We start from the raw sequence: 11,683 nt of genomic DNA, 5'->3' as shown, positions 1-11,683 counted from the left end.
ACACACACGCTTCCAAGACCCCAAAGTGCCCTAGGGAGAAAAGCTTTTTTAGTGTTAATATCTGTTTGGGAGCTATAAGATCATATGAATTGTGTAAATTCAGGCAGATTACTAGTGTGCAGACCTAGGGTGTCTTTTTAGGGGTGCATTCTTCCCCACATGGAGTATCTTCTTGTTATTTCCTTGTTTTGGTAATAAGTCTACCGAGGGTCCTAGCTTTATACATAAACCTTCAATCCTAACTTCTCACTTCCCGAAGTATTTTCCTACATAGATGTTAAAACCCTACCTAAGCTTTCACTACCTTAAAGGTCAAGAACCAGGCAAGGATTTCTGATCCTACATAGTACAATTAAATCAAAGGCAGCCAGATTAACCACCAAAGAACCTCCCATAGAGCGGCTCAACAGTAATGATCTCCCCTAACCATGCACAGCTGGTAAGTGCTTCAGCATTCACCCCCACAAGGATGAAACCCTGAAATCTGCCCTCCAACTAAGTGAAAGATCAGCACAGAGAAGGCTTCTAGCTCAGGTCTTTGGATTAAGTAGAATGGTATAACTGTGGATCTCCACTATTAAAAAGTTGCCTAAAGTGCACAACCAGCTATACCCAGGAGTGAAAGATTTTCTACACCAGTGTAAAGATGTCCTTATTTTGGTCAGTAGTGTGCATCGCCATGTGTCTTCTCCCTGCCCACATAGCCACCCCCCTTCCCCCTGACCATAGTTAAGACCGCCCATTTGGGGGGAGCACCTTAGAGAAAGACACTTTAGAGGGAATTCAAGGCAGAAAGTCCTGCCAGCCCCCAGATGGTAAGGAAAAGTAGTTTGGCATAGAGTATTCCAGGTTTGAAACGATCAGATATAAGACTTTTGAGTGTGCAAACACACAGAACATTTACTGCTCAGGTACTTAAAAAAAAAAAAAAACCAACCTTATTCTAAATTTTTCAGCAAAACAAAGGGATTCAAGAAATGTATTTCCAGTTTCTAATAATGGCAGGGAAAATTCAGAAGACTAAAATGCTAGATAAAAATCTTTTTATCTAAAGGAAAATGGAAGCAGCAGCAAGATAAATACAAAGCCAAACTGAAAGTAAAATGAAAAACCAAGGAGATATGGGAGCATGGAATCTGCTTTGGCCCCAAGGGTGTTTGGCAATTCTAGCTAATTTGAATTTTTTTAGTGGTCTCCAAGGGCAAGAGAAACAGAATCAACACCAAGGGCCTGCACAGGATGGAGGATGGAACAGAAGCCTCTCCCCACAATGAAGACCCTAATGGCTTACACCCCTAGGGTAAGAGTGAGCCAGAAATAGACCAACACTCAGTCTTGCCCTGCAGGTTTGTTTCACTAGAACCCAGGGACTCTCAAGCCCTGAACTTGGATTAAGAGGACCCTAAAATCAGCAGTCTAATCCCCCGCCAGCACCTGGCAAACACACAAATCTTCTCTGGAGGAAGATATTCATTCTACATATGAACTCATTCCTAGGACTTTTATTTATGGTGAGAACATAGTCCAATAAGGCACATGGAGAAATAGAGTCCGTAAGAACAAGAAATCAGAAAGTTACCTCCACAGCCTCATATTGACACAGATAGATTATACAATTACTATGCTTGCTAAGAAATAAAACTTGAAAATAAATGCTCTGAGAACAGGAAATTGAAATTCACATCTTTGAAATTTCAAATATTTGAAAGAGAACCGGATAGAAATTCTAGAACTGAAATTAAAATATAATGGATGTCTAAGAAACGGACAAATCTATAAACCAAAGTAACCAGAATGCAACTGAGTGATTAAAAACAGAAAACATGAGAAACACAGTGAGGCTATGGAACCTACATTTAATCAGATATGGAGAGAGGCAATAGAGTACAGACAATATATGGAAGGACAATGGCTAAGGACTTAGGATTTTTTTTTTTTTTTTTTTTTTTTTAAGTAATCTCTATACCGAACATGAGGCTCAAACTTACAACTCTGAGATTAGGAGTCACATGCTCTACTAACTGAACCAGCCAGACACCCCCAAGAACTTTCTAGAACCAGAAAGATACCAATCAAGACGAAATCCCTCTAGAAGAAACCCACACCTAGATACGCTGTTGTGTAACTATAGAAAACCTGACAAGGGGGGGGGGTGGAATCTTAGCAGACCCCTTGCCCACAAAAAAAAAAAAAAAAAAAAAAAACCAACAAAAACCACCTTTCCAATACTTTTAAAGGAAGCGTTTAAAAGAGCAATGGAATTGAGGGATGGTTTAATAACAACTGCCAACCTAAAGTTTGCTTTGTTTCGATAGAGAAAGAGCATATGCATGCACACACAAGCAGGGGGGAGGGGCAGAGGGAGCAGCAGACTCCCAGTTGAGCAGGGAGCCTGACTTGAGGCTGACCTGAGCCAAAGGCAGATGCTTAACCAACTGAGCCACCCAGGCGCCCCTGCCAACCTAAAGTTCTACAATCAGTGAAAACTCTCAAAAAGGAGGGTAAAAGTTAGTAAAAAGGAAAATGAGGTGCCACCATCCATCTGCCTAACTCTGATGATGCCAAGTGGTGAGCACTGATGTGGAACTTGAGGGCTCGGAAACCTTTTACCATTTACCAGTACAAATCGCCACCACCCTGTAATGTCATTTACTACCAAGTTTGAAGATATGCACTCATTACAACCCAGCAGTCCCACGCAGGTATTTGCCACCACAACTTTGCCTGTTGTATAAGAAATCTTGTCTCGGTCCTTACTTCTAGGCACAAAGTCTCAAAAAATCCTTGAATTTCCTGAGTATTAAGAGGATCTCTGTTATGCTAATGAGTGGACTCCTAGTGGGGCCCTAGGTAGCTTCTAGATGGTCACCAGAAAGACAGTAGCGAGTTGGAATTTTCAGCCTCTTGACCACTAGGGTAGAGGTGAGCTGGAGATGGAGCTGGATGATTTAATCATACCTCGGTAGTGAAACCCCAAGAAAAACCCTGTAGATGGAGACACAGTGGAGCTTTCTGGTTAGTGAACACACTGATGGGCTGGAAGGGTGACCCCGATCCCACAAGGCTTGGAAGTTCTGCATGCTGCACCCCCATACAGGTCTCCAGGCTGTTTCCTATCTGTATTCTTTATACTACAACTGATAAGTATGGTGTTTTTAGGGAGGTTCTGAGAGTCCTTCTAGCATGTGATCAAATCAGAGGGTTGTGGAAACTCCCAGATTTACAGCCAGTCAGAAATGCAAGCAGCCCCACGACTTACAACTGGCATTTGGAGTGGGGCCAGTTTTGTGAAGGACTGAGCCCCTTGTGGGATCAGAGGCTAACTCCAGGGGGTCAGCATCAGAGCTAAACTGCCAACTGCTTTAGTCATCATAGAAACAAAACATTTGACAGCTGTAGCCAGCTGGGCAAAAGGGAGAGTCGTCCCAAAGATGAGTAGCAGGCACCGGAAGTGAGGGGAGAGGTCTTATGAAGGACCTGCCTTTCACTGTGGGGTCCGCACTAGTGCTCCATATTGCCAAGATGAAGTTTAACTATAGGACATCTAGTTGGATTCAGAGAACTGGCATCAGAACGTGACCGTGTACTAGGAAATCGGGGTAAGTGTTCACAGCATGGTTTAGAGGGTCCCCAACCCAGAAGTGACTCATCTATCAACAGTCTGATAAGCTGTGGAATGTGTAGGAGTTAAAGCTATCTACCACACATGAAAAGGATGAATATTGAAGACAGGATGTTGAACAGAATAGGCCAGGTACAGAATACATGTTTTTCATAAAACTTCAAAAACAGGCAAAACTAAATTAACTATTGTTTGTGATGTGCACAGAGATAGACTACAGGAAAGCAAATAATTACCCTACAAATCAGGAGTTTCTCTTCCTTACAGGGAAGGAATAGCAGTGTGATAGAGGACACAGTATTTCTACCACCCCAAAAAATCTGCCTATTCGTTGACCTGGGTAATGGTTTTCACTTGATTAAACCATAATTCAGGTTTTATGCATCTTTCTGAATGTATGCTATAGTTCATAATTTAAGAGCTTTAGAAAGTAGAATAGTGATTATAAAAGAAAGCCAGGAAACCCCTAGGCAGGTTTATATAATGTAGCAGTGAACTATTAATTCAACAAAGGATTCCATTGAGAAGTAGAAATTTAAGATAAATGCAGAACTTACAGTAGTTAAAAAATGAAGCAGAAGTAAAGGGAGGTTTTAAAACTTGCTTAGATGCACAAGGGGACAAAATAGGTAGTTTCTTGGCAGGCATAAAATGTATGTTCAGAGGATTTAAGATCCCTTGCAGCACATAACCACTTGGAGTACACATGGGCATGGGATTGGGCAGACTCAGGGTTCTTCCAAAATCCTTATAGTGTTTACTTTTTCTCCTCCATTAAGTTCTCAGAAGTCAGTCTATAAGACTTTTTTTGCATAATCTAGAAAAGACTGAACTCTAGGACAAACAAGACAGACCCTAAGCAGTACATGGGAGTGTCAGGACATGGAGAGCCACAGCTCCTGAGACCCTGGCAGGAAGTGAAGTCCCCCAAAGGGACAAGGACCCATGCTTTTACAGAATGCCCCCCCCAAAAGCCAATGGATCCTACCCTGTCTGCTCTAATCGTCAAAAGCAAAGCTGCTTTCCAGATAAAGTTGAAGATATTAGTATCGCCACTAAAATTTCAAATATCTACGTATGTTGATTCCTATTAATTTCTACTCAAATTGCTGGTAAGACTACTAAGTCCGATGGCTTTGAAAGAATGCTGGTAGAACTCTCAGAACTAACTAGAAATGGGTTAAAGACAAATGCAAGATCTGAAACCATGAAACTCCTGGAAGTAAAGGGGAAAAGCTCTTTGACATTGGTCTTGGTGAGAATTTCTTTGGATAAGACAACAAAGACACAGTCAACAAAAGCAAAAACTAGGACTATATCAAACTAAACCTTCTGCACAAAGGAAACCATCAATAAAATCAAAGACAACATCTGGAATAGGAGAAAATAGGTACACATCATATATCTGATAAAGGGTTAACATCTAAAATATAACTTAATAGCAAAAAAAATCAAAAAAGCAGCAAAGTGGGGTGCCTAGGTGACTCAGTTGCTTAAGCATCAGACTCTTGATTTTGGCTCAGATCATGATCTCAGGGTCCTAGGATCCAGCCCCACATAAGGCTCCCTGATCCGTGGGAAGCCTGCTTGTCCCTCCCCCTCCACTCATGCTCGATCTCAAAAATCTTAAAAAAAAAAAAAAAAAAGGGGGGGGTGGGCAAAGAACTTGAATATTTTTCCACAGGAGATAGATGCACGGCCAACAAGTTCATGTTCAATATCACTGATCAGGGAAATGCAAGTCAACTGCAAGGAAATACCACCTCACGCCTGCTAGGATGGCTTTTATCAGAAAGTGTTGGCAAGGATATGAAGGGAATCCTTGTGCACGGAAATTGGTACAGCTACTCAAGACAGTATAGACATTCCTCAAGAGGTTAAAAATAGAACGGTCATATGATCCAGCAAACCCACTTCTGGATATGTGTCCAAAAGAAACAGATCCGAATCTCCAATCTGCATTCCCGTTTTCTTTGCAGCGTTATTCACAACAGCTAAGATACAGATGCAACCTAAGTGTCCATCAGTAGATGAATGAGGATGTGGAGTATTCCCACGATGGAATATCATTCAGCCATGAGAAACAAGGAAATCCAGCCATTTGTAACATGGATGAAACTGGAGGACTTTAGGCTACATTTAAGCCAGACAGAAAGACAAACACTACAGACTCTCACTGAAATGTGGAATTTTGAGGGGGAAAAAATGGTCAAACTCAGACACAGAATGGTAGTTACCAGGGCCTACAGGAGATGGGAAGATGTTGATCAAAGGGTATAAACCTTCAGTTATAAGTCCTGGGGATATAATGTACAGCATGGTTACTATGGCTAATAATTGCATACTTGAAATTTGCTAAGAGTCTTAGCATTCTCACAAATAAAGGTAACCATGTGAGGGGATGTTAATGGACCTGACTGTGGTAATCATTTTACAATGTGTACATCAAATCACATTATTGGCTTTAAATACATTCAATTTTGTTAATTATATCAAAGTGGGGGGGGTGGAGAATGTTGGTGGAGTATTTTTCTTGAGTCACTAGGTGTGGCTGCTAATGTATACACCCAGATATTACAAATGGCCAGTGCATTTTTTCAGGTTTAATACCCAGAGAACACAAGCAATTTGTCATTTGTTCCTGCATGAAAGCTAGAGCTTTCCCCTTCATAATATCTACCATCTCATACCACCTGGTCTACAGAGACTTAAGCATCTCCTTATCCCTCAGGACCTCACTAGCCCACTACATCTGCAAGGTCATGAGGATTGATCCCTGAAATAAGTAGCAAGTACCTTCTGCATTTTAGTAAAGCCAATATGGTAAATTTCACAAAAAGGATCATTTCAGAGGGGACCATTCAGAAAGAGCCTAGGAAATTACCGTGCCACGTTTGTCATAGAAGCTCCTCCTGCAGAGGATTTTTTTTAGGATTTATCAGAGAGAGAGAGAGAGAGAGAGAGCAGGGGGAGGGGCAGAGGGAGAAGTAGACTCCCCACTGAGCAGGGAGCCCAATGTGGGTATCGATCCCAGGATCATGACCTGAGCCAAAGGCAGATGCTTAACCAACTGAGCCACCCAGGCACCCCTGTAAAGGAGAGTCTTAATCAGTCAAGAGAACTCTGTTGTCCATCACCCTCCTTCTCTGATCAGTTCAGCTCTTGCTGAAGGGACTAGTAAAGTATAAGCCCATAGTGACCAAGACAGGATAGGCAAGGGCTCAAAAGCATGGACTTCACTCACCAAGTCTAATTTGGTAACTCAATGCCCAACACCCAACCCTCAAGTGGAAACTGTCATCGTCCTCTATCATGAATGGGGTAGCAATTGGCCTTCAAGAAACAGACACATTAGGAATTTAGACTGGTTTCCCTGCTCATACAACTGCACACACCATCTTTGGTAGATACCCCAATGCACTATTATGGCATCCTACTTAAGGCCTCTGACCGAGGGACACATTTCACAATGAAAGTGAGGCAATAATCCAATGCCCATGGAAGGAATAAGCCAAATCTAAGTTTTGATTTATGAAAGGCTCTCACAATGATATATAATCTCTTGTGGCTCTTGCAGGTATTTTTAAGATTATATTTTACACAAAAATGATGTTTTAATATATTTAATATTACATTTAAGATCCATTTTTATATTATCCTTGATATGTAATGTGAAAAGACCTTTTCATATTTAAGTGACATGCTATTTAATTTGCTTTAGGTACACACAGGACTACCTAACTTCATTATAAGTTTTACAATTTGATAGATCAGGTTTGATTTGGAACCCAAATGTAGCTTTCTATAAACATCACCTTGGATTTAATCATGACAAATTTCTCTTTTAATACAGAGAATGCTTAATATGCTACATAAGAGTTTTAATGAGCTAAATGCCACTTAAAGATTTGGTAAGATCATATGGAGGTGAATTTGAATTACCATCAGCTTATATTTCAACATCAAGCTTCATTATAATTCTTGTATTTTTTAGATAGCCTATTATGTTTATGAATTAATTCATAGTTGCAGGTTATTTAAAACTATATAGTGGCCAGAACCATGAAAGCAAGGTTTCCGAGCACACTGACCTGATTGCCATTAGCTACAGATTACACTCTACACACACACACCCACCCACCCAAAAGGTGCCAAAACTTTTCTATTTCCAAAAGGAAAACTAGAAAGGGATATGTATTTTGATACTTAACCAAATCCCATTACTATCTTTAACACAAACCTCCTTGGATAGATCTGGGAGCCACCAGGTGGGAAATGCTGGTGTACTTGATCATGGGAGACTCAGCTGCCGAACCAGCTATGACGGGCTGAGCTGCTCTGACCAGTGACCAAGTGACCACTCACAGCTGCACACGATCATATCTGACAACCAAGGCATGGAGGTGGGAGTGGCATTTCTACTCGTGTACACTTACCTGGGCTAATTCCAAAAAGGGATTTAAAACCACTTGCGGGGGCGGGAGGGGGAATCCCTAGTAGCTCAAAAGTAAAAGACAGGGGCGCCCGGGTGGCTCAGTTGGTTAAGCAACTGCCTTCAGCTAAGGTCATGATCCTGAAGTCCCAGGATCGAGTCCTGCATTGGGCTCCCTGCTCAGCGAGGAGCCTGCTTCTCCCTCTGACCCTCCCCCCTCTCATGTATGCTCTCTCATTCTCGCTCTCAAATAAATAAATCTTTAAAAAAAAATAAGGGTAAATAATTGAGTATTCTGGAAATTTTAGTCCTGAAGAATGCTTGTACTAGAAAAGTCAAGTCAATTATCTCAGTAAAGCTGGAGAGCAAAACAATTGACCTGATTCCATACAGAGATAGCCACTAGGTCACTTTGGAATCTTCAAGCCACTAAGAATCAAAGAAGGTAATGACTGGTGTGATCAACTCTGTAGGACATCGGAGCCAAATATTTTTAGGGAGAGTTGAAGACTGAAGGTCCTGTGACCACGTTCCCCTCTTCACCTCCCCCAATCCATCCTGCTGAGGTTGAGGAACCAAGCTGGGCTCCATTAAACACTCAACCCCAAAGAACACATTCTGACTGAATGACATTTGTCTTAAGCTGCCACACTACCAAGTACTGACAGAAAATTCCTTGTTCTACACCCATTGTTAAAGGTTGGGAGAAGACAACCCAAACCCTTAAAGAACACCAATGAGTCAGACACCCCAGGAAACAGAAGTCAATCCATCTGGGAGAAGGAGGGGGGAAAGAAATCACAGGTGAGGCCTTGAGACCAGGAGAACACGGAACTGCCAAAGTGAAGTCCACATTCAAGAAAGTCTGTGGTCAAAAACATGATTGTGGCTTCCTTCTACTTTCTCATGATTTGAATATAGTTATCCCCTTCCCGCTCTCTAAAAAGGGCTTTCCCTCCTACTTCCATTCATTCACCATAGTATATAGAATATGGTGGGGTTTACATCATAGTTTTGTTCAGATCGCAGAACACGGATATAGGATCACAACAAACAAGAAACAATGGCACAACCCCAAAATCCAGGAAAACCGTGGCAGGTGACCATGCCCCAAGACACAGGAACTGCATAGGACTTTGGGTCTCCAACAAGCAGGCCCAGCGGTGAGACCTACACAACCCAGTTCTGCCACCAGATCACAGAGGATGAAGGGGCGGACAGGACCATCCTCCCCCAGTATCTGGAACTGGGAGTGGGCAGCACACAGTTCTGGGTCACGTCAGTGGCAGAGACCCACGGGACAGGTGCACGGACTCTGCCACTAAGAACACAAGAAAGTCCCTGCCACAACCTTCCTCCCCTTCAATCCTTTACTTTCCTGCGTTACTCTAGTTTCCTTTCCCGGAGTTCCTGTGTTAAGATTATTTATGCTTTAGAGGGGCTTAAGGAAGAGCTGTAGATTTTCTCTCCTACAAATAAAGTTAACTAGTACAGTCAATAAATGCCAGTCAAATGTTCAATAGCTTGTTACACTTCCAAAAAAAAAAAAAAAATCCTAATTCTAAAATTCACCTGGAAAACTAAATGCATAAGAACCACAATAAAATGCGGGAAAGAGAAAGTTGGGAATTAGCCTGGTAAGTAACAAATTATGAGGCCACAGCAACTATATTATCGCTGTAAGTTTTCACCTATAGCTGGAAGTCCCAGAAACAGATCTACCTACAGGTCAATACTGTAGAAGTTTAACATATTAAAACAATTTTATATCCATGAAAGGAAAAAGGTTAAATCCCCTTTCACAACATACATAAAACTGAATCCAAAAGGAGTTAAGCTTTTAAAAAAATAGTAAAAATATAATCTGAGTCTTAAGACAAAGAACCTAAAGATTAAAAAAATTCAGATTCTTAGTGTATATTTAAATTCAATTAGCCAACATCTATCATTAGCTTCAGACGTAGAGTTCCATTATTCATCAGTTGCATAGGTGAGTCTGTATTTTCTATAGTTAATAAAAAATGCCACAGCTTAAAAACTGATATACTTGGAAAAATACTTTGTACCAAAACAACAAAAATTGCTCTAATATACAGAAGGCTTGGGATGCCTGGGTGGCTCAGTCGGATGGGCGTCTGACTCTTGGTTTCAGCTCAGGACATGGTCTCAAGGTCCTGGGATCGGCCCCTTCTCAGGCTCTGACTTCCTGTGGAGCCTGTCCCCCTCCCTCTGCTCCTATCTCAAATAGGTGTGTGTGTATGTGTGTGTATGCAGTAATCTGGGCACCATCAAGTATGTAGGAAAAAATATAGACCTGAAAAAAATATATATATACACACACACTTACATAAAAAATATATATACATATATATTACGTGTATATATAGAGCGTGCTAGAAATTGAGAAGTATGAAAGGAAAATGGGCAAAGAATTTGAAAACGGTAATCCTATTAGAAATACAAGTGACCAGTAAACCTAAGTTGGAAATTGGGGAGGTATGAAATAAAAATACCAGTTAGATAGGACATTTTACCCATCATATTGGCAAAACTTTTGGAGTCTGAAAATATCAGATGGGAAATACTGGAGATGGGAGAGAAGTACTTATGTGCCCATTTGGCGGGAATGTCCGTTTTTTACAGCTTTTATAGATAGCAATTAAGCAACATCTAGTAAAATGTTAAGTCCTGTAGCCCTTAATCTAGCAATTTTACTTCTAGGTGTTTGTGATAAATATGTGCTAGATGAAGATATACGAACAGAGATGTTTAAGGATATTTGATATTGTAACAGCAAACAAATTGACACAGAACACATCTGTTGGATGAAGTTAAAGCCACCCGAATACCAAGACTGACAAGGCTCCGAGGTTGGGCAGGAGAGGGAGGGTTGTAAAGGGCTGCTTGGAGTCCCAGTGTCCATTCCAGCTAACGGACCCTGCGAGGTCTCGGATAGGGAACTCCAGGTCTGCAAGAGAAGCTGGTAGCAGCGGCTTATGGGAAAATGGCAGGCCTGAAAGCACGGTTCATATGAGCTAGCAGGAGCCTGGTAGCACAATGCTGACTATGGGAACTGTAATCTGGGCACCATCAAGTATGTAGGAAAAAAAAAATAGACCAGAAAAAGAAAACAAAGAACCTTAAAGTTCAGATGGAAGATCCATCACCTCCCCTTCCTCAAATAGTTAAGACTATGAAAATGAAATGACTACTTCAGGTGGCAGATTGAGAATAGGGAGAAGGAAATGGGAGTTGCCCCAAAACCACACAAATGTGGAAAAAAGCTAGATGATGAATCTGACCTCTGTAGGAGTTGGCGAGGGCTGCCGTAACAAGGACCTCAGGCTAGGCAACTTACCCACAGAAATGGGTTTCCGTGCAGGTCTGGAAGCTAGAAGTCCCAGGTCAAGGGGTCGGTCAAGTTGGTTCCTTCGGAAGCTTCTGTCCTTGGCTTCTAGAAGGCTGGCTTCTCCCTGTGTCTTCATGTGGTCTTCCCTGCACGCGTCTGAGCCTTCATCTCTTATTGGGACCCCAACTGGATTAGGCCCATCCATAGGATTACATTTTTCTTTCAAGGCCCCATCTCCAAATAGTCACATTCTGAGATAACAAGGTTAGGGCTTCTATAT

The sequence above is a fragment of the Leptonychotes weddellii genome, chromosome 6 (genome assembly GCF_054177405.1).
Source record: "Leptonychotes weddellii isolate Sample4059 chromosome 6, ASM5417740v2, whole genome shotgun sequence".
In the NCBI taxonomy this organism is placed as follows: Eukaryota; Metazoa; Chordata; class Mammalia; order Carnivora; family Phocidae; genus Leptonychotes; species Leptonychotes weddellii.
This window is presented reverse-complemented; position numbering follows the sequence as displayed.